Source organism: Lissotriton helveticus, chromosome 4_1, assembly GCF_964261635.1.
Source record: "Lissotriton helveticus chromosome 4_1, aLisHel1.1, whole genome shotgun sequence".
Classification (NCBI taxonomy): domain Eukaryota; kingdom Metazoa; phylum Chordata; class Amphibia; order Caudata; family Salamandridae; genus Lissotriton; species Lissotriton helveticus.
Genome location: NC_136063.1, coordinates 1596637328 through 1596657891, shown reverse-complemented (window position 1 = coordinate 1596657891; position 20564 = coordinate 1596637328).

Sequence of the window (20564 nt, the reverse complement as noted above, 5' to 3'; positions counted from 1 at the left end):
ACCACTGGTGTCAACTGCATGCACCAAATCATTATCCTGGAAATAACTCTCCTCATTAAAAAATGCCTCACAGCTTGAACTATGCATCCATTCTCCAGAAAAAACTTCACAAAAATTACTACGATTAACTATTCTCTTCCATCTACTATTTCTTTTGAAATCATAAATTGCCTTGTTTAGCTTCCTAATTCTATTGATTATCAAAATAAATAACTTACGTTTAATTTCAAATGCCTGATCAATAACTTTCTCAACTTTTTTTTTTCTCTTATAAAAAACCAGTTTCTGTTGACCTTTCTTAATATTTTTTAACAAATTGCCAATTATCCTGTTGCGGAACATTCGTTTACGAATGTCCCTAAACTGTTGTTTCCTTCTACTATCATGCACAGAGTTATCTCTTGCTCTAGCAGTAACATTTTTGATTGGCCTTTCCTTTCCATTTGATTTGCTTATCTTTTTATGGACTGAAACATTTTCTGTAGTAATATTTTTTTTACTATACATATTTCTTATGAAATATTTTGTGCTCTTACCCGGTGCTTTCTTCGTGACTTGACAAATCTTTTTGTTAGAGGACTGCTGCTTATTTTGTTTCACCTGCTGTCTTTGACGTTTTGCAGCCTTTCTCTGTCTTTCTATTGTTGGCATGGTGAAATCTTGAAATGATCTGCAGTTGAATCTGTGGTAAAATATAATAAAAAATGTTATTAACCATTATTACCAAACAGTAAATCAATAACAATGATCAAAAACTTAACACACTACTTGACATTTTAAATAGAAGATTTTTTAGTCCTTGGCAAATTTACAATACAGAAATAGCAGAAAAGAAATGACATTTATATTTATGTTACCTGTGCTATTTTATATGTGAATCTGATCTAATTTTATGAGCATATTTTAATATTTTATTGAAGACACTACACATAACCTGTTTTTGAAGGTGTCTTTATTTTTAAATTAAACGGTTTACATTTTTACTTTTTATTAATTATACATTTTAAAAATAAATGTTTATATTTCCATAGGCTCAAGCAGGTCAGCTTCCCACCCTATGTCATATAATTCGGACAAATCTGCATCCTCATCACGCTCTTCTTCATCCTCAGGATTTAAATCATCCAATGGATCAACATCCACTGATGTTTCAATTACAAGTTCAATGATGAGGTCAAAATCAACTGATTGCAGATTGTCACTCATGTTGATGTTGTCTTTATCTTTAAAGAAAGATAACAACAATGAGATGTTGCAGAGTAAGAGACAAATCTCAGAGATTATAATAGTAAAATTGTTTAACAAGAGTAATATTTTGCAGCTATTATTTAGCCATGTCCAGCAATGCTGATCAGGTGAAGACTATGTCTAATTTTTCAGTGAACAGGACTCATCTCTTCTTAACCTTGGATAAGCCTCACCGACTCTGTGTGTCCTGCACATACTTAAATGTAAAGGGGCAGATTTATGTTAAATGACACATCCCCAGGCATGCACCAGTTAACGTGCACCGCTGCTCTGCCACCCATGGTGTGCCGTATTTACAATCAGATAGGAGAAAACTGCGTCAAAACCCTGCGCCTGCTTTAAGCAGGCATAGGTCTTGACGCAACATTGTGGAGATGGGGCACCCCTGAGCCTTGCTTGAGCTGCATCGCACTTGCGATACAACTCCAGCAATCACTACCTTTACATCACAGATACATCACGCATCTGTGCCATTTTTGCCCCATGATGCCCCGCATTGTAAATGCAGCACACCATGGGTGGCGGAACAGCGGCACAGGATGACTGACAAATCCCTGGTGATGCACCAGTCATCATAAATCTATCCCTAATCTTCTTATCTTGTTACAGATGAACCGCCATATGTACCATCAAACTATTTTGCATTTCCTAAATAGCGAATTTTAAGGAATAAATAGCAATTCTTTACCATTCCTAATTTGCAATGAGCAAATTGCTAATTGCAAGTTACCCATTCATTTCCATGGGCTAGGAGCCTCATAGGAATGAAGGTTTAATTTGCGATTAGCAATTTGCTCATCACAAATTAGGAATTTTTCCAAGGGTGCAGGGGTGTCTCAAGAACACCCTGCTGCACCCCTGAAAAAGAAATTTGGGGGCATATGGCACACATACCTGCCCTAAGGGCATGTGTTGGCGTCATATGGGACCTTTTGTTTTTTTGAAAAAAAGCTTTTTGAAAAGAATTCACAAATTACCACCAATTTACCACAATAGTTTCCAAATCCTTAATGTCATTTTTTACATATTTTTTGTTTGATACATTGCATTTAAGTAATCGCAAAATTTGCAAATCCTTCAGTGCAATCGCAAAATAAGGAATAGCAAATTTTGCTATTCCTTATTTTGCATCAAACTTGTTTGATACATACCATTTGTCTAATTAGCATTCGCAAAGGCCGAAATTCGCAGAATTTTGATCTTTGCGAATGCTAATTAGCTTGATACATATGGCCCCAAGTGAGGCCTGTCTTGCAACATGGTGCATCTTTTGCATCACTGCTGCATCGGTTTCATGTGGTACGTTTTTTTTACACCATGACATATCTGCCTAAAAGCATCAATTTGTAATTTTGTCGCCTCATAGCAAATCTTTTGCACCGCCGCTGCATCATAAAAGTGACGCACAGTGGCGCAAAAGAGGCATACACCTATCATAAATCTGTCCCTAGCATTTTAAATGATTAATCCAGGATGACGATAAGGTGTGGCCTATCCAGAGGTTTGTTTAAGGTGAGGCCTACTCAGGATTGCAGATTAAAGTTACGCTTGATGAAGAATACAGAAGAGATAATACATGTAAAGGCCTACCAATGAAGCAAGTGATTTGCACTTTATTTCGCCAGTCATCATAAATGTATCCCTAAGCTTCTTATCTTGTTACAGATGAACCACCATATGTACCATCAAACTATTTTGCATTTCCTAAATAGCGAATTTTAAGGAATAAATAGCAATTCTTTACAATTCCTAATTTGCAATGAGCAATTTGCTAATTGCAAATTACCCATTCATTTCCATGGGCTAGGAGGCTCATAGGAATGAAGGTGCAATTTGCGATTAGCAATTAGCTCATCACAAAATAGGAATTTTTCCAAGGGTGCAGGGGTGTCTCAAGAACACCCTGCTGCACCCCCTGAAAAAGAAATTTGGGGGCATATGGCGCACATACAGGCCCTAAGGGCATGTATGGGCGTCATATGGCACCTTTTGTTTTTTGGAAAAAAAGCTTTTTGAAAAGAATTCACAAATTACCACCAACTAGAAGTTGGTGGTAGTTTCCAAATCCTTAATGTCATTTTTTTACATATTTTTTGTTTGATACATTGCATTTAAGTAATCGCAAAATTTGCAAATCCTTCAGTGCAATCGCAAAATAAGGAATAGCAAATTTTGCTATTCCTTATTTTGCATCAAACTTGTTTGATACATACCATTTGTCTAATTAGCATTCGCAAAGGCCGAAATTCGCAGAATTTTGATCTTTGCGAATGCTAATTAGCTTGATACATATGGCCCCAAGTGAGGCCTGTCTTGCAACATGGTGCATCTTTTGCATCACTGCTGCATCGGTTTCATGTGGTACGTTTTTTTTTACACCATGACATATCTGCCTAAAAGCATCAATTTGTAATTTTGTCGCCTCATAGCAAATCTTTTGCACCGCCGCTGCATCATAAAAGTGACGCACAGTGGCGCAAAAGAGGCATACACCTATCATAAATCTGTCCCTAGCATTTTAAATGATTAATCCAGGATGACGATAAGGTGTGGCCTATCCAGAGGTTTGTTTAAGGTGAGGCCTACTCAGGATTGCAGATTAAAGTTACGCTTGATGAAGAATACAGAAGAGATAATACATGTAAAGGCCTACCAATGAAGTAAGTGATTTGCACTTTATTTCGCCAGTCATCATAAATGTATCCCTAAGCTTCTTATCTTGTTACAGATGAACCACCATATGTACCATCAAACTATTTTGCATTTCCTAAATAGCGAATTTTAAGGAATAAATAGCAATTCTTTACCATTCCTAATTTGCAATGAGCAATTTGCTAATTGCAAATTACCCATTCATTTCCATGGGCTAGGAGGCTCATAGGAATGAAGGTGCAATTTGTGATTAGCAATTAGCTCATCACAAAATAGGAATTTTTCCAAGGGTGCAGGGGTGTCTCAAGAACACCCTGCTGCACCCCCTGAAAAAGAAATTTGGGGGCATATGGCGCACATACATGCCCTAAGGGCATGTATGGGCGTCATATGGCACCTTTTGTTTTTTGGAAAAAAAGCTTTTTGAAAAGAATTCACAAATTACCACCAACTAGAAGTTGTGGTAGTTTCCAAATCCTTAATGTCATTTTTTACATATTTTTTGTTTGATACATTGCATTTAAGGAATCGCAAAATTTGCAAATCCTTCAGTGCAATCGCAAAATAAGGAATAGCAAATTTTGAATTAAGGACATTTTAAGTCATTTCCACATGTGCAGTGTTTTCAAATTATGATTTGAAAATCGTTTTTGGGGAAAAGTAATGGTTTGCAAATTTATGACAAGGACATAATGGTGTATGCTTCTCTATAAGGCATTTCAGTGTCTCTGATGTCATTTTTCCCATATTACATTATAAGACCTTTCCCCATGGAGCACATTCCTTGTAAATATGCTCCCACCTGTGCATGGTGAATTTAGATTTTGACTGTTTGAGTCACATAGCCATGTTAAAAGTGACCCAAAAAAATTGCAAACGCTTTAAAAAAACACATTCATGTGTCTTAAGGACATTTTAAGTCATTTCCCCATGGACAGTGTTTTGTAAGTGGCGCAAAAGAGGCATACACCTATCATAAATCTGTCCCTAGCATTTTAAATGATTAATTCAGGATGACGATAAGATGTGGCCTATCCAGAGGTTTGTTTAAGGTGAGGCCTACTCTGGATTGCAGATTAAAGTTACGCTTGATGAAGAATACAGAGGACATAATACATGTAAAGCTCTACCAATGAAGTAAGTGATGTCCACTTCATTGCGCCAGTCATCATAAATCTATCCCTAAGCTTCTTATCTTGTTAGACATCAACCGCCATATGTATCATATAACTATTTTGCATTTCCAAAATAGCGAATTTTAAGGAATAAATAGCGATTCTTTACCATTCCAAATTTGCGATGAGCAAATTGCTAATTGCAAATTACCCATTAATTTCCATGCGCCAGGATGCCCATATGAAAGAAGGTGCAATTTGCAATTAGCAATTAGCTCATCGCAAATTAGGAATTTTTCCAAAGGTGTAGGGGTGTCTCAATAACACCCTGCTGCACCCCTGAAAAAGAAATTTGGGGGCATATGGCGCACATAAATTTTAACAACATTCCTTTACCTCAAAAACGATTTTCAATTCATAATTTGAAAACACTGCCCACAGGGAAATTACTTAAAATGTCCTTAAGACACATGAAAGTGTTTTTTTATTGCCTTTCCAGCATGGTTGGGTCACTTTTAACATGGCTATGTAACACAAACATTTAAAATCTAAATTTGCCATGCACAGGTGGGAGCATATTTACAAGCAATTTGCGCCACAGAGAAAGGTCTTACATTAAAATGGGAAAAATAACATCAGGGACAGTCAATTGCCTTATAAAGAAGCATACACCATTATGTCCTTGTCATAAATTTAAAAACAATTCCTTTTCCCCAAAAACGATTTTCAAATCATAATTTCAAAACACTGCACATGGGAAAATTACTTAAAATGTCCTTAAGACACATAAAAGCGTTTTTTAATTGCCTTTGCAGCATGTTTGTATCACTTTTAACATGGCTATGTAACACAAACACTAAAAATCTAAATTTTCCTTGCACAGGTGGGAGCATATTTACAAGCAATTTGCGCCACATAATTCATAATTTTCTCCTTAAAGCACACTATTCTCTATCTAAATTAAAGAAATATTTTCTCACCTTAGCAAATACTTTGAGTTTGAAAACAGTCTCAGAAACACACCAATTTGTCTTCAGCAGAGCAAAAGGTATGCACTCCAGAGTCTGCAGCTATCAAAAGCACAGAAATGCTGTAATTCTTCACACATATCTCTCATGTCACCCAATCAAAACTCTTCCCTCACTTTTTTTCAAATGAAAACCCTTCCCCCCTCTGCCCTTTCTGCCTTTTCTGCATGGCAACCACCTCTTGGAAGACTTCTGGTGTTTGCAAGTTCACACAACAATGTTGCAATTGAACTCTGAACTCTCAGTGCACCTGCATATCCAGTGCATTCTTTCATTTAATGATTTTTTATTGACCATTCAAAATACATCTTTCAAATAACTCATCCGTGCACCCTAACTTTCTGTTTTCAGCAATCAAAATCCACCAATCACTGTTACTGCTTCATGAACACAGAAACTCCACCGTTTTTTTCATTTTAAACTCTCATTTTTTCAACTGCCATTTCATTGCCACACTTCATCTGACTGCAGGAGAACCTTCTCTCACCATGTTTTCTGTCTGGATTGTTGGACATAGTTATATTCACTGGGCTCAAAGGTACACTGAAAACAGGAATTTACCTAACCTCAATTTACAAGATGTGGAAATTAAGTGGTTTGGCCACAGAGGATTAAAATGTCACCAATTGATACCATTGGTGAAAACCTTTATGCATTTGCCCAAACCTGACCTGTTAATTGTGCACTGTGGAGGTAATGACTTGGGCACTTTGACTGGTGTAGGTCTGGAAATGCTTTTAAAGGACACCTTTGAGCAATTAATGGCACTTTTTCCTCAGACTGCCTTGGTATATTCAAATATATGCCAAAGACAGAAATGGAGGTGGTCAAACCAATTTTGTCCACAAATTGAGAAGTCGAGGAAGCATGTAAACAAATCTGTTTCAGCTTACATGAGAGACCATGGAATGGGCTCCCTGTACAACAATAACTTGCGTTACTACATGCAAGATATCTACAGAGGAGATGGAGTTCACTTCTCAGATGAGGGCAACAGAATTTTCACTCTGAATTTAAGAATGTGCATTGGTACCTACTTATAAGTACCTAAATGTACCATAAACCCAAAAGCTCTTCTCAGAGCTACCCTACATCTGATCACTCACAATTATTATTTTACTCTAACATTTTTCACTAATTTTCAACAAAGTACGCTCCCTGGGGCGCTACCCGGTACGCGAAACGGGAGCTAACCTCGCGAAATTTAAAAAAAAAATGTTTTTTTTTCGCACATCTGGGCCTCCTCAGCCACCCTCACAAAACCTAGGGGGTCAAGATAAGTCTACCGTGCCCCCTTCTACCCATTCTGAACATTATTTGCCCTCCATCTTGTATCTTAATTCGACCGAAACACAAAATGGTGGACTCCCGTTACGCTTAAGGTTCGCGAACCGGGGCGCTCAACGGTTCGCGTACCGGGTCGCTCCCTGGGAAGCGCACCATCAAAAAAGGTGGGAAAGTAGTTCACAGCAAAGCCACTGGAGACAATTTCACCAAATATAGACTAGCTCATACTACATACCAATCCCTACCATTTTCACAAATTTGATTGGAATTCCATTTAGCCATTTAGCCTGTAGACCTCTCTAAAAACCGTGAGGTAAATTACTTCACAAAACACATCTGAAGTGTTGGAATTGACAACCAATTAAAATGTTACTTTCATTTTCTACTTTTTTTACCTGACATTTGATTGGTTATATACCTGAATATATATAAAGGAAGAGAAGAAAACACAGCCATTTTGACTACTACTTCTTGGTGTACATTTCAATAGGATTTTCACTAATTCCTTCAACTTCTATCTAAAGGTAAGTTTTTATTTTTAAAACTGAAGTATATTGTGCACTATAAGTTAATATGGTAAACTTTTTCTGATAGTTATATACTATCCCTCTGTAGTAGTTATAGATTTAGATAGACTTCTCTGTTATAGTTATGGATGGAGTTAGGCTTCTCTTGTATAATTATGAATTTACTTACGTTAAATCACATACACTTTTTTATATTCCTACTTCCACTCTGATACTATACACTGCCCAAAATTAATCCCAACAGTGCCCTATCTCTACTAATATATATTTTTTTAATCTAAATTTCAGGCAAAATGGAAGGCGAACAGAAAGTTGAATTTCAAATTGTCCTGCAAGAGAGCAGCCAAGAAATCATTGATGAAAATGATATTGAATTTTTCGATGAAACTTTAGACAAAGAACTACTGCAATGTGTACAAGCAGTAGATAACCTCCTTGAAAATGAGGACATTTTACACCCTCAGAGACTACAATGTATATTCAATGATAATTATGAAATTTCTGACAATGAAATGTTAGAAAGTTTAATAAATTATGAAACACAATCACAATAAAAAAAATGCTTAAAAAATAAAGAAAATACAAAATAATCAACAAAACCAACAATCAATTAACATACAGCATTTGAAAAGTCAATCATTCATTTTTCATTGCAGTACGCTGCCCAGAACGCTTCCCGGTTCGCGGACCGGGCGCTCCCTACGCAAAAAAAACAATTTTTTTTTTTGTTTTTTTTGCCCCGCGGGGCCCTTTTAAAACCTCCACATTAAACCTAGGGGGTCAGGGAGGATCTAGTATGCCCCCTTATGGTTATTTCCCCCTTTGTTTTGGCCTCCTCTTGTCTCTCAATCCTACCGAGAGACAAGATGGCGGCCGCTCCGGACTGTTTAGAATGTTGACAGACACCGGAGAGCCAATCAGCTTAGCTACGCGAAGTTCCGGTACGCTTAAGGTCCGCGGACCGGAGCGCTGCCCGGAGCGCGCTTACAGATATATATCTTTTTTTAAACGTTAATTTCTCAAAATCCACTGGAGCACATATATTGAGACCTAGAAAAGGCACATCGGGCTACCAGTCCCTACAATTTTGCCAAGTTTCATGCAAATCCATTCAGCCGTTCGGGCTAAAAGTGAGGCCAACCGCCCTATGGAAAACTCAATGTTAAAAACACGTTTTGGACCCCCCTTTTTTCTCGGCCCCCCCTTGACGAACCCCCCCTAAATTTCCAAGGGCTGCTCAGAAACAAAATGTTCCATTTTCCAGAAAATTTCAGCCAATTCCGTCCACAAACGCCAAAGTTATTAGACATAGAATTTTCAAAAATCCCATAGGGAAAAAATCCTAACTATATATACCTACTGGCGACCGCCAGTAGGTAATATATATATATATATATATATATATATATATATATATATATATATATATATATATATATACATATTTAAAGGAAAACCAGAGTTCCGGTAAGTAACCAGTCACGCTCACGGGTGGGTCGGAGTAGGGCTCCCGGTCACCCACTATATCCGCAAAAGTACTCCATTCATCCAAATAGATGTCTCCGACACTCAGAAGTTGCTGTGCACGTAATTTTAATCAGCAGGAAAACAACGCGTTTCGCTTTGTAGCTTGATCACGTTTACAAGTGGAGACCAAACAATTGTCCTTTTACTCTTACAAATGACACAGAGTGTTCCACAGTATAGAAACATTATGTAGCAAATGTTTCTATACTGTGGTACACTGCAATTGACTTTACATACAATAGTAATTTGAAAGTTTTGGGCATAGAAAAACACTGTCAAAACGAATTTGAATGCATTATGCCAATTGTTTACATTATATGTTTGCTTCCGTAAGATGTCCGCCATATTCAGTACCTAATTTTACACATATGGGTGATAGTCCGTTCTCTGTGTCATTTGAAAGAGTAAAAGGACAATTGTTTGGTCTCCACTTGTAAACGTGATCTAGCTGCAAAGCGAAACGTGTTGTTTTCCTGCTGATTAAAATTACGTGCACAGCAACTTCTGAGTGTTGGAGACGTCTATTCAGATGAATGGAGTACTTTTGTGGATATATATACATATATATACATATATATATAAAACTGCTAATTACAGAATCTCCCACAAGAGTCAGGGGAAGGTTCATACAGTTTTGGAAATTCACAGGTTAGGAAATTATGATTTCTCTTTATGAAAAGGCCATCTTCCCCTGGCCAACAATCCTAAAAATCAACAGATTAAGCAGTATCAGATAGCCCAGTAAGTGCTGTAATCAAAGTTGTGCCCTTTGTCTCAAAACGAGCATTTTCAGCGCTCATTATTTGGAACCAGACTTTTCATCATCAGACTGAAATAGAACAAAACAGAGAAATCAAGACAAGGGAGGATGAAGGAGGAAGAGAATAATAGGAAAAACCTTGAAAAAAGAGAAAAAACGTGTATGAAAGAACCTGCAGTAGTGAGACGAAGAGACAGGAGGTGTTGGATGGTGGACGATAACAGATGCAGTGGAAACAAAACTATGCAGCCTAAGTATTGTTCACCCTGGCAGCACCAGCGGTGGGCAATAGAAATCTTTGGGCCTTTGCATCTTTGAATCTTTGCACATATTTGTTTTTACAAATTAAGTACTGGCTTTACCCTGTGCGCTGTCACCAGGGACAGGAACGACCGTAATGCAGTGTAGGTCAGCAATGTGCATGTTGCTGGTATGTTCCCGGCTGAGGCTGTTGAGATATGTTTTAAAAATATAAGAAAATAATATAGTTTATAATAATGTGCAGAAATAACATGTAAACTTTAATGAAAATAGAATGAATTTAAAATGTATTAAATGTAGTAAGTAATCACATTAATTCAAATTATGCCTCAAATGTCTAAAGCAACACAGCTTCATAAGCTGTCTTGAATAGAAAAGCTGTTTATTCATTGACCTTTCCATGAACATATTTTTTCATAATGATTAATAGTTACATAAATGTTTTTGTAAATTTCCACAGAATGTTTTTACTTACACAAAGATCACTGCTAACAAATGATTAGAACTTAGGGCCTTATTTAGAACTTAGTATACTGGTTACTCTGTCACAACGGTGATGGATATCCCAGCCGCCGAAATATAAATCCCATAGGATATAATGGCATTTATATTTAGGTAAAAAATATACATCCGTATTTGTAAAGCGCAAACTACTCACCTTTACGGGTCTCAAGGCTCTGGGGGCCAACATGGAAATTAAGTGAGCTATTGCCCAGAGTCACATGGTGCTGAGCTGAGCTGCCATCAGAGCCGGGGATCAAACCGTGAACCCTGTACTCCGAAGTCAGCTGGCCTGGCCGATGCAGACAGACCTCTCCACTTAGATGGGCTATCAGTCACCGTTGTGATGGATTAACATGTCCACCAAGATCTAAATCTGGCCCTGCATTTTTTAATAAGGTAATCAAGAGTTCACAAATGAAGATGAAACATTTATAAGGAATATACATAGAGGTTATGTTAAATGTTTTGTTTTTTGTTATCTGAATGGAGAATAACCACATAAACTTTGAATCCTTATTACTTTGTTGCTAACTTCACATTGCTGTCTGTGGACTTTTGAAGGGATCCTGTTCCCATGAAAGCATCAAGCACTGATTGGCTGACTGGAGACTGAAGGAGCAACTTGTTGTAAAGCTTCAGAATGTGATGTTTTTAATAATACACATTCCTAGAGTACAGTACCACTTCTTTTTACTCCACTTGCCATTATAACTTCTCCATTTTTATCCAGACCCTGGCTTGATGTTGCCTTGTTTAGAAACTGTACTGAGTTTCTTCAACCTCTCTTTATGGGAAGTTCTGAAATTTTTGATTTATTTATTGAGCTGACTTTAGTGCTAAAGATGCATGGTTTTCTCACTCTCTCGAGCTAGTACTCTTTATGGGTTCTGACTGATTCCATTTTCACCCATTTCTTAGATAGGAATTCTTTCTGGTATGAAATGCGCTTTAATGCATTTATTATAATTGATTAACACATATTGATTTTATATTTCTGTCAAATATAATGATAGTGATTAATATGTGTTGGACTTAGCCCTTTTTGACAGGTTCACCCCTGAACTTTTTGCCTTAAGCTCTGAAATGGTGGTGGTGGTTTGTGGCCTCTGGGCACTTTAGCACTGTGACCCAGTGTAAAGTGCGTGCGCGCTCTGAGTGCGTGTGGTGAGATTGTCCTTCCCTCCCAGGGAATGCATGGGGCTATGTGTGTACATGGTAATTCATGGTATGAGAGGAGTGCAGGGGCGAGTTTAGTATGTATGAACTCATGAGAATAAATGCTGCGCAATGGTGTGCGCAGATTTATGGTGGCTGATGGAGAAATGCCACTTTTAGAAGTTGGCCTTTCTGTGTGGTATGTGTCTGCCTGCCTGATGTGAATTGCTGCATGTCTGGCTTGTGAGTGACAGAGGCTGGATGGTGTGGGTGGCTCCAAGAGATAGGGTCAGTCAGCCCAGTCGTGAATAGAGAGATCTGCATCTAGATGGGAGGGAGGTGTTGCACCTGGAACCTGAATAGGGCTGTGCCTTCCCTCCACAATGCTGGTTCTGCCGCTGTGGTGTGCCTGGTCACTGAGCCTCCACCTAACAATGAGGAAGGAGGAGCCTGGTAAACAGAGTGCTCCAAACCCAGTTGCATCTGGTTTCAATAGCCCTGTGCTGTGACACAAAGGAAAAGGGTGTATAAAAGAAGGGGCTGTGACCCCATGAAGGTGTGCTGATTTCTTAACTTGGGGGGTGGCCTGCTGCTGCCGGGCTCCAGGAGGAACTGCCACTAGGGACTGCCTCCCTGCTGGAGGGCCCTGTGAGCTGGCCTGCCTGGGCCCAGCATTTGCCCCCCTCCTTCCTCCTAAAAGACTCCGCTGGACTTTGGACTTTTATCCCTGGGAGCCGTTTCTCTTATTGGGGAGAGTGTTGGAGACTTTGCCCTAGCGCTTAGAGAACGATTGTATTTTTAATTTGCAGCACTGGGCTGCTGCCTGGGGATTCCCCCTTTGAATTTAATTATTGGCGGGTGCCCACCCCGCATTCTCGCTTATGTACTTAGCGGGAGCCCACCCCGTATTTGTGTTCTCTAGTGGGTGCCCACCCCGCTGTGTGCACCATTTGCGAGCGGGTGCCCCCCCCTCATTTGTGTTCTCTAGTGGGTGCCCACCCCGCTGGGTGCACCTTTTACAAGTGGGCGTCCTCCCCGCGTTCATGCTCCGCTGGCGGGTGCCCACCCTGCAATTTCCTTTGGTTGAAAGCGGGAGCCTACCCCGCATTGCCGAGCTCTGAAGAGAAATCACTGCCACGGCCCGAGGAGAAGAAACGCCGCAGACGCGACGCGCAAGCCAGGCAGCCTTGCCAGAACGTGGGCAGAGCTTCCCGCGAGGTCCGGCCAGGACAGTAAGTCAGATGAGGGCTCCTGTGACTGTCCACCAAAGTCCCGGTCTCAAGAAGGGGGACCGGGTGAAGCGAGGCTCGATTATGGCGCGGGGCTCCCATGAGCGGAGAGAGCTCCGCAAGTGCAGCTGCCAAGGAGTGAGGTGGAGGGGGCCCGAGGCACATTGCCGGCACCTACCCCCGCCGTATGGGATCCCTGCTGCATCCAACGAGAGCCCCGCATGCCTACCGAAGTCCCGTGACTCTGGGAGAGGGGCTGGTTGAAAACCAGAGTCCTGCCCGAGCTGGAGAGAGAGCATAGATGGTGCAGCAGAGAGCCCGGTGAGTGGGGATCAGTCTTTGGTGATTGGGGGGTGTGTCAGGGCACATTGCCGGTGCCCGACCCCTGTGCCAGGGCTTATTTGTGCTTCCCAGCTGCCCCATCTGATTGCGGACAGCTGCATCGTGAAGTGCTTTCAGCCCCTTACAGTTGCGCCGCCGTTGTGGGCAACTGCATCTTGGGGGCATTTGTGTTGCATTCCTGGAGGAGTCTCGCAGGGGCCCTGGGTTTATTAGTCACGTGCTGTGCCAGTGCCGTTTGTGTCCTTCCCAGCTGCCCTGCGAGAGCGCAGGCAGCTGCAACGTTTGGGGCATGTTGTCTTACTAAGGAGAGCCAGGAGTGAGATATACTCCTGCCTACGCCCCAGCGCTTTGCGCACTTTTGCTTTTGCTGCTTTTGCAGACAGCTCTGACTTTGCGGGACATAGGGCAGTTGAGTCCTGAGAGAGGTCAGTTGGCCTAGGACCAGTTTCAGTGAGTGCGCCCCCGATTGGGGTACACTGTGTTTATGCTAATGTGGTCTATCCTAAGGTGATTTGTGTGGTCTATGCTAAGGTGATTCATGCCTGACATAATTTGGGCATCCTATATTTTATGTTACAGGACCTAGTTCTCAGAACAGTATTATACCAGTGGTTAGTGGTTGCGCTCTACATTTACTATTTGTGCTACATTTACAATTGGTGGTTTGTGATAGTTGTGACAGTGGCCCCATTGGCCCTGTAGTGTGTAAACAGTCCCCTGTAAATACTGCCTAGTGCCAGTTGGCACAGTGTACGGATCACTGAAACAATATCGATGTCAAAAATATAGAACTACAAGAATATCGAGTAAAAAATATAGAATGCAAAAATATCGAACTCCTATCTCCAAACAGGTAAGTACAAAAATATTGAATCAAAAATATCGTTGTAAAAAATATGGTTAGTCAAAATATCAATTTTTTTAAATGCTTTAAAGTAATAAAAAATTAATGAAATGATAAATATAATTAACTTAAACATACTAATATACTTAAATAACCTTAAAATTAATAAATAATTAATATAAGTTACAAAAAACATACACGTTGATTTGTTAATACATATATATATAAAAATAATATTAATAAAAAATTTACAATATTTTTACCGTAGGATAGCGGAAAGGGTAACATTTACTATTACCACTCCAGTGAGTGCAACAGTAGGGAAAGCGTTGGATAGAGTAGGGGTAAAAAGTACTATTCAGACTCCAGTGAGTGGAACAGTAGGGAAAGCGTTGGATAGCGGGAGAGTAAAAATTACTATTCCCATTCCAGAGAGTGCAACAGTAGGGAAAGCGTTGGATAGCGAAGGGGTAAAAATTACTATTCCCACTCCAGAGAGTGCAACAGTAGGGAAAGCATTGGATAGCGTAGGGGTAAAAATTACTATTCCCACTCCAGAGAGTGCAACAGTAGAGAAAGCATTGGATAGCGTAGGGGTAAAAACTAATATTCCCAATCCAGAGAGTGCAACAGTAGGGAAAGCGTTGGATAGCGGAAGGGTAAAAATTACTATTCCCACTCCAGTGACTGCAACAGTAGGGAAAGCGTAGGATAGCGTAGGAGTAAAAATTACTATTCCCACTCCAGAGAGTGCAACAGTATTGAAAGCGTTGGATAGCGTAGGGGTTAAAATTACTATTCCCACTCCAGAGAGTGCAACAGTAGGGAAAGCGTTGGATAGCATAGGGGTAAAAATTACTATTCTCACTCCAGAGAGTGCAACAGTAGGGAAAGCGTTGGAAAGCGGGAGGGTAAAAATTACTATTCCCACTCCAGTGAGTGCAACAGTAGGGAAAGCATTGGATAGCGTAGGGGTAAAAATTACTATTCCCACTCCAGAGAGTGCAACAGTAGGGAAAGCGTTGGATAGCGTAGGGGTAAAAATTACTATTCCCACTCTAGAGAGTGCAACAGTAGGGAAAGCTTTGGATAGCGGGAGGGTAAAAATTACTATTCCTACTCCAGTGAGTGCAACAGTAGGAAAAACGTTGGATAGCGTAGGAGTAAAAATTACGATTCCCACTCCAGAGAGTGCAACAGTAGGGAAAGCGTTGGATAGCGTAGGGGTAAAAATTACTATTCCCACTCCAGAGAGTGCAACGGTAGAGAAAGCGTTGGGTAGCATAGGGGTAAAAATTACTATTCCCACTCCAGAGAGTGCAACAGTAGGGAAAGCGTTGGATAGCGTAGGGGTAAAAACTACTATTCCCACTCCAGAGAGTGCAACAGTAAGGAAAGCGTTGGATAGCGTAGGGGTAAAAATTACTATTCCCACTCCAGAGAGTGCAACAGTAGGGAAAACGTTGGATAGCGTAGGGGTAAAAATTACTATTCCCACTCCACTGAGTACAACAGTAATGAAAGTAAATACTTCATCTAATAATTAAAAAAATATGTATTAATACCAATTACAAAATATTAGAAATCATTACCGATTAATACAAGTTAATTACCAGTTTACAATTACTTAATTAGCAATTGAAAAATAATTAACAATTAATTAAAAATAAATACCAATAAATTAAAAAATGTAATTAATTACAAATAAATTCCCAGCCTATTCCCCTATAAACCCACAACCCGCTACAGTAAATAAATTAATAACATTAACATAATTATCAATTAATCAATTTATATAAATTAATTACCAATTATAATTTAATTAATTACCAATAAAAAATTAATTAACAATTAATTCAAGATAAATGCAATAAATAAATAAAAACATTTCATCAATTATAATTAAATTACTTCCCATCCTATTCCCCTATAAACCCACAACCCGCTACAGTAAATAAATTAAGAAAATTAACATAATTATCAATTAATCAATTAATAAAAATGAATTACCAATTATAATATAATTAATTACCAATTAGAAATTAATTAACAATTAATTCAAGATAAAGACCAATAAATAAATTAAAACATTGAATCAATTATAATTAAATTACTTCCCACCCTATTCCCCTATAAACCCACAACCTGCTACAGAATTAAATTACTCAAAAATTAAATACCATAATATTCATTAATTAAAATAAATGATAAAATAAATATACACTTTTCACACATATACTAACATAAAAACAACTTTAAAAATGTCGATATTATTAAAAAATCGATATATTTAATATCTATATTATATACTTCGATATTTTGACTTTCTATGTTTATGTAAATCGATATTAACTTACCTCAAAATCGATATTTTTGTTGTCTATATTCTGTTCATTCGATATTTTGTCCATTACATTCGATATTTTTGTTGTCTATATTCTGTCCATTCGATATTTAGTCCATTCTATATTTTTTGCTCGATATTAATGCAATTCTATATTTTTTACTCAATATTTTGACTGTATACCACAGTGTACATTGTGTGATTATGATCTAATGTGTTTATGACAATACAAAGGCTATTTTATATATAACCTTGTGTGCAATTCCTTTTGAGGTGTGCCTAGTGTGTTGCGCAAACGCTTTAGACATTGCATCTGGGATAAGCCTGCCTGCTCATGCCAAGCTACAAAGGGGGTGAGCAGGGGTTATCTTTGGCGTGTTACTGCTTTGCCCTAACTAGAGTGGTGGTTTCTGCCTGGCTTTGGCGGAAGCCTTAGCCAACCAGAAATCCCATTTCCAACAATATGAACTTAACTTGTGATTTGCAATAAACATGAACTACTGAAAGACTTAATTAATAAAACCATCTAACTCATATAAAATTCTTATTAATGACAGAACATAGATTAGTGATTGTGAATATAATGTATGTGATGCATAGCTCTTGATCTTTGCTAAAACAACAGCAAAGATCGATCACAAGGAGAGAGAACGAGTGGTGGAGGGGTTAGCCCTGATGTTAGTAAACCGTGACTTTTAATCCTTCTGTTTCTTCTCAAGCACTGCGCTTCACTGATCTCTGTGGCAGTTTTTTTTTGTCATGCTTCTTGATATTTTTCTGCACTGTGTCCTTTCAAGAACTTTAGGACATTTATTCCCATGGCAACTGACGGGTACTAAAATAAACCCTTTTATGCACAGAATAATCACAAGTGAGGCTGAGGCACTAGCTCATGTAATGTGGGAGCAGCAATTTAAGAATAAATATGTACAAGAAGGCACATGCAAAAGAAAGCAGAAATATCTGCAAACGAATTTTCCCCATGTGGTGAAGTGATATTATAATACAATTGCTTATGGATCAGTTTGCAATGGAGAAAGATGTTTCTCTGTGATGAGACAGATGTCTGCTCAATATCATGCTCTATATAAATGTGCTTGAGTTGCACCAAACTGTCGCCAAAAGTGTCACATCACTTTGAGAAAAAAAGTAAAAAAATTGATTCAAGAATTTTACATATGCACTTGTTACATATTACTTCTGAATAAAAAATTGCAAACAATTCGATGGGTACTTCCTGGTGGTTCCGAAGAACTGTACTACATCACGTTACCAGTATAACCAATGAAAACAATTGAGCAGACAAATAATCTTGTTGTGTGTAAAATATATATTCCTTTCAAATCCCAAGTGCTTTATTTGATTTGGCACTTATTGAGACGGACACTTCCTCTTCATTGCCCTGTACTGATGTCTGGGTCCATAATGCTGATTTTTGTTCACATAGGCAAACATGGATCATTTATGTAAATCATGGCAAAGTCCTGTCTCAAGGATTTTGGTCTTGTTGGACCGGAAAGGACACTCAAAGCACTACCCCCATAGTGGTGAAAGGACCTAGCAGGAGCTAAGCAACACAGGCACAGAGGTGACAGCTTACCATAGAGTGATTATTAGGAGTGAACAAGTCCTTTTTAACATGTGTCACTGGAGTGACACCTACCGGTTCACACATTTTTAAAGTTTCACTGCTGTATCATTAACTCACCCATGGCCTACATCGGTTTGTTGTGAAGTGCAGAAACTGTGTATCTGTACTGGGTGTATGTGTACCTGGGAAAGGTACACTACAGGGATAATGCAGTATGGAGCAGTACATGCACGGTGAGTGCATGTGCTGGGTGTATGTATGCCTATGAGTGGTACAATACATGAATGATGTAGTGGTATGCAGTGCCTGCATGGTGCATGTGCTGGATGTATGTGTGCTTTTGAGTGGTACAATACATGAAGTATACAGTGCTATGCAGTGCGTGCATGGTGATGCATGTGCTGGATACATGTGTGTGAGGAGTGGTATAGTACATGGAGGATACAGTACTCTGCAGTATGTGTAGGTTGTATACAAGCACTGATACATATGTGCTTGTGGATGGTGAAATGTATGGAGGGCCAGTGATTCCATTTTGGGAGATCCGGTCCTGCATGGGAAAGCATGGAGAGGAGGTAGAGAGACCCCCAGACAGATTTGGATAATGCTGCATTCCGGTAAGCTGGATGAGGCACACACTGGGGAGGGGAGAGACAGACTTCCTCAGTACACTTCAGAAGGGTGCACTTTGATCCAGTCAGAGGTCACAAGGAAGGGGCCTGGGCACATCTCAGGAAGGAGATGGGGCTGCTAAGAGAATAATAAAAGGTAGGGCTGGGGGCCCTGGGATCATCTTTTACTGCACATATCACACTGGATAACACATAGGTGTGAACTCTAGTCACTACCATGGTCAGTGTTGTGGGACTATCAGTTTTGGAGCCACTCCTGTTGTGACAGCCGGCTTTTCAAGAGAAAGATGGAGGAGAGGAGTGGGCACTTCAACAGAAGAAGACCCCAACATAAAACGTCAAAGACTCAGACCCTAAATCACACTTGGTGTCTTTAAATTCACATTTAGGGGCCGATTATGATGGCGGACGGACCTGAGTCTGTCCGCCACCATAGAGTAGGAGGGACCATCCGCAGGGGCTGCGGTGGTCCCTCCGTGCAGATTAGGATGTGACCGCCAGGGTGGCGGTCACATCCTCAATATTTAACATTGCGGCGGGTGCAGCTTCAAGCTGCACCCGCTGCAATGTTAAAAATGCATGCACGGCATTTGCGTGCACAAAGCAGCAGGCACCGCGCGGTGGCTGCCGCTTTGTCCATGCAAATGCAGGGGGGTACCATAGGTACCCCTCATGTGCACCCCCACCCCCTCTTTACCCAGGGGGCCCGCAACGGGCCCTCGAAGTGAAGGTCCGTATGCTTTTCCACGGCGGAAAAGCCGCCGTGGAAAAGCATACTTTGTACTCCATCCTAATATGGCTGGCGGTGTCTGATAGACACCGCCAGCCATGTTAATGCCTTCCGACCGCGGCGGAAAAGCGGAGGACAGATTGTAAGACCCACCAGCCATCCTAATTTGGCGGTGGGTCTTACAAGCCTCCGCGGCGGTTTTCCCGCATCCTTCGGGCCGGAGGTGGCTTCCGCTGGCCCGGTGGATGCGGGAAATCCGCCATCGTAATAGGCCCCTTAGTGTCTGGAAGTGAATATAAGGAGGGGAGTTTGAGACCCCCAAAAATTGTCATCTGCCAATCATCCCGATGGGTTGTATAAGGTGGGGACGATTTGCAAGACTTCTGCCTGTGGCCAGGACTGGGAGTCCCAAGGCCTGCTAGTCTCCCTGCTGATAGAGAGGATATTACCCAGGTAATCCAAGACCAGGAGCACCAGTGCCTGCATGCTTGCAAAGATCAGTGTGCCCTGTGAGGAAGAGGAGAGTATTGGAGTGAGCAAGGCCCAGTGGGGAGCACTGTTGTGTAGACTCCCTCTGAGAGGTGCGAGGAGACAGCTCAGCAACAAGGGAGTTGTTGCCCACTTGCAGAACAAAGTCTGTGACCCCTGTAGGCTAAGGGCAGGCCGCCGTGAAGTGAGATGTGTGCCGGCTGCACTGATCGGGCCAGAGCCCTTGCAGTGCTGAGTCAGAAACTCTGTATGCCAGGAGGTACACAGTGGAAAAGAATGCTGTCCAGTAAGGGTCAAAG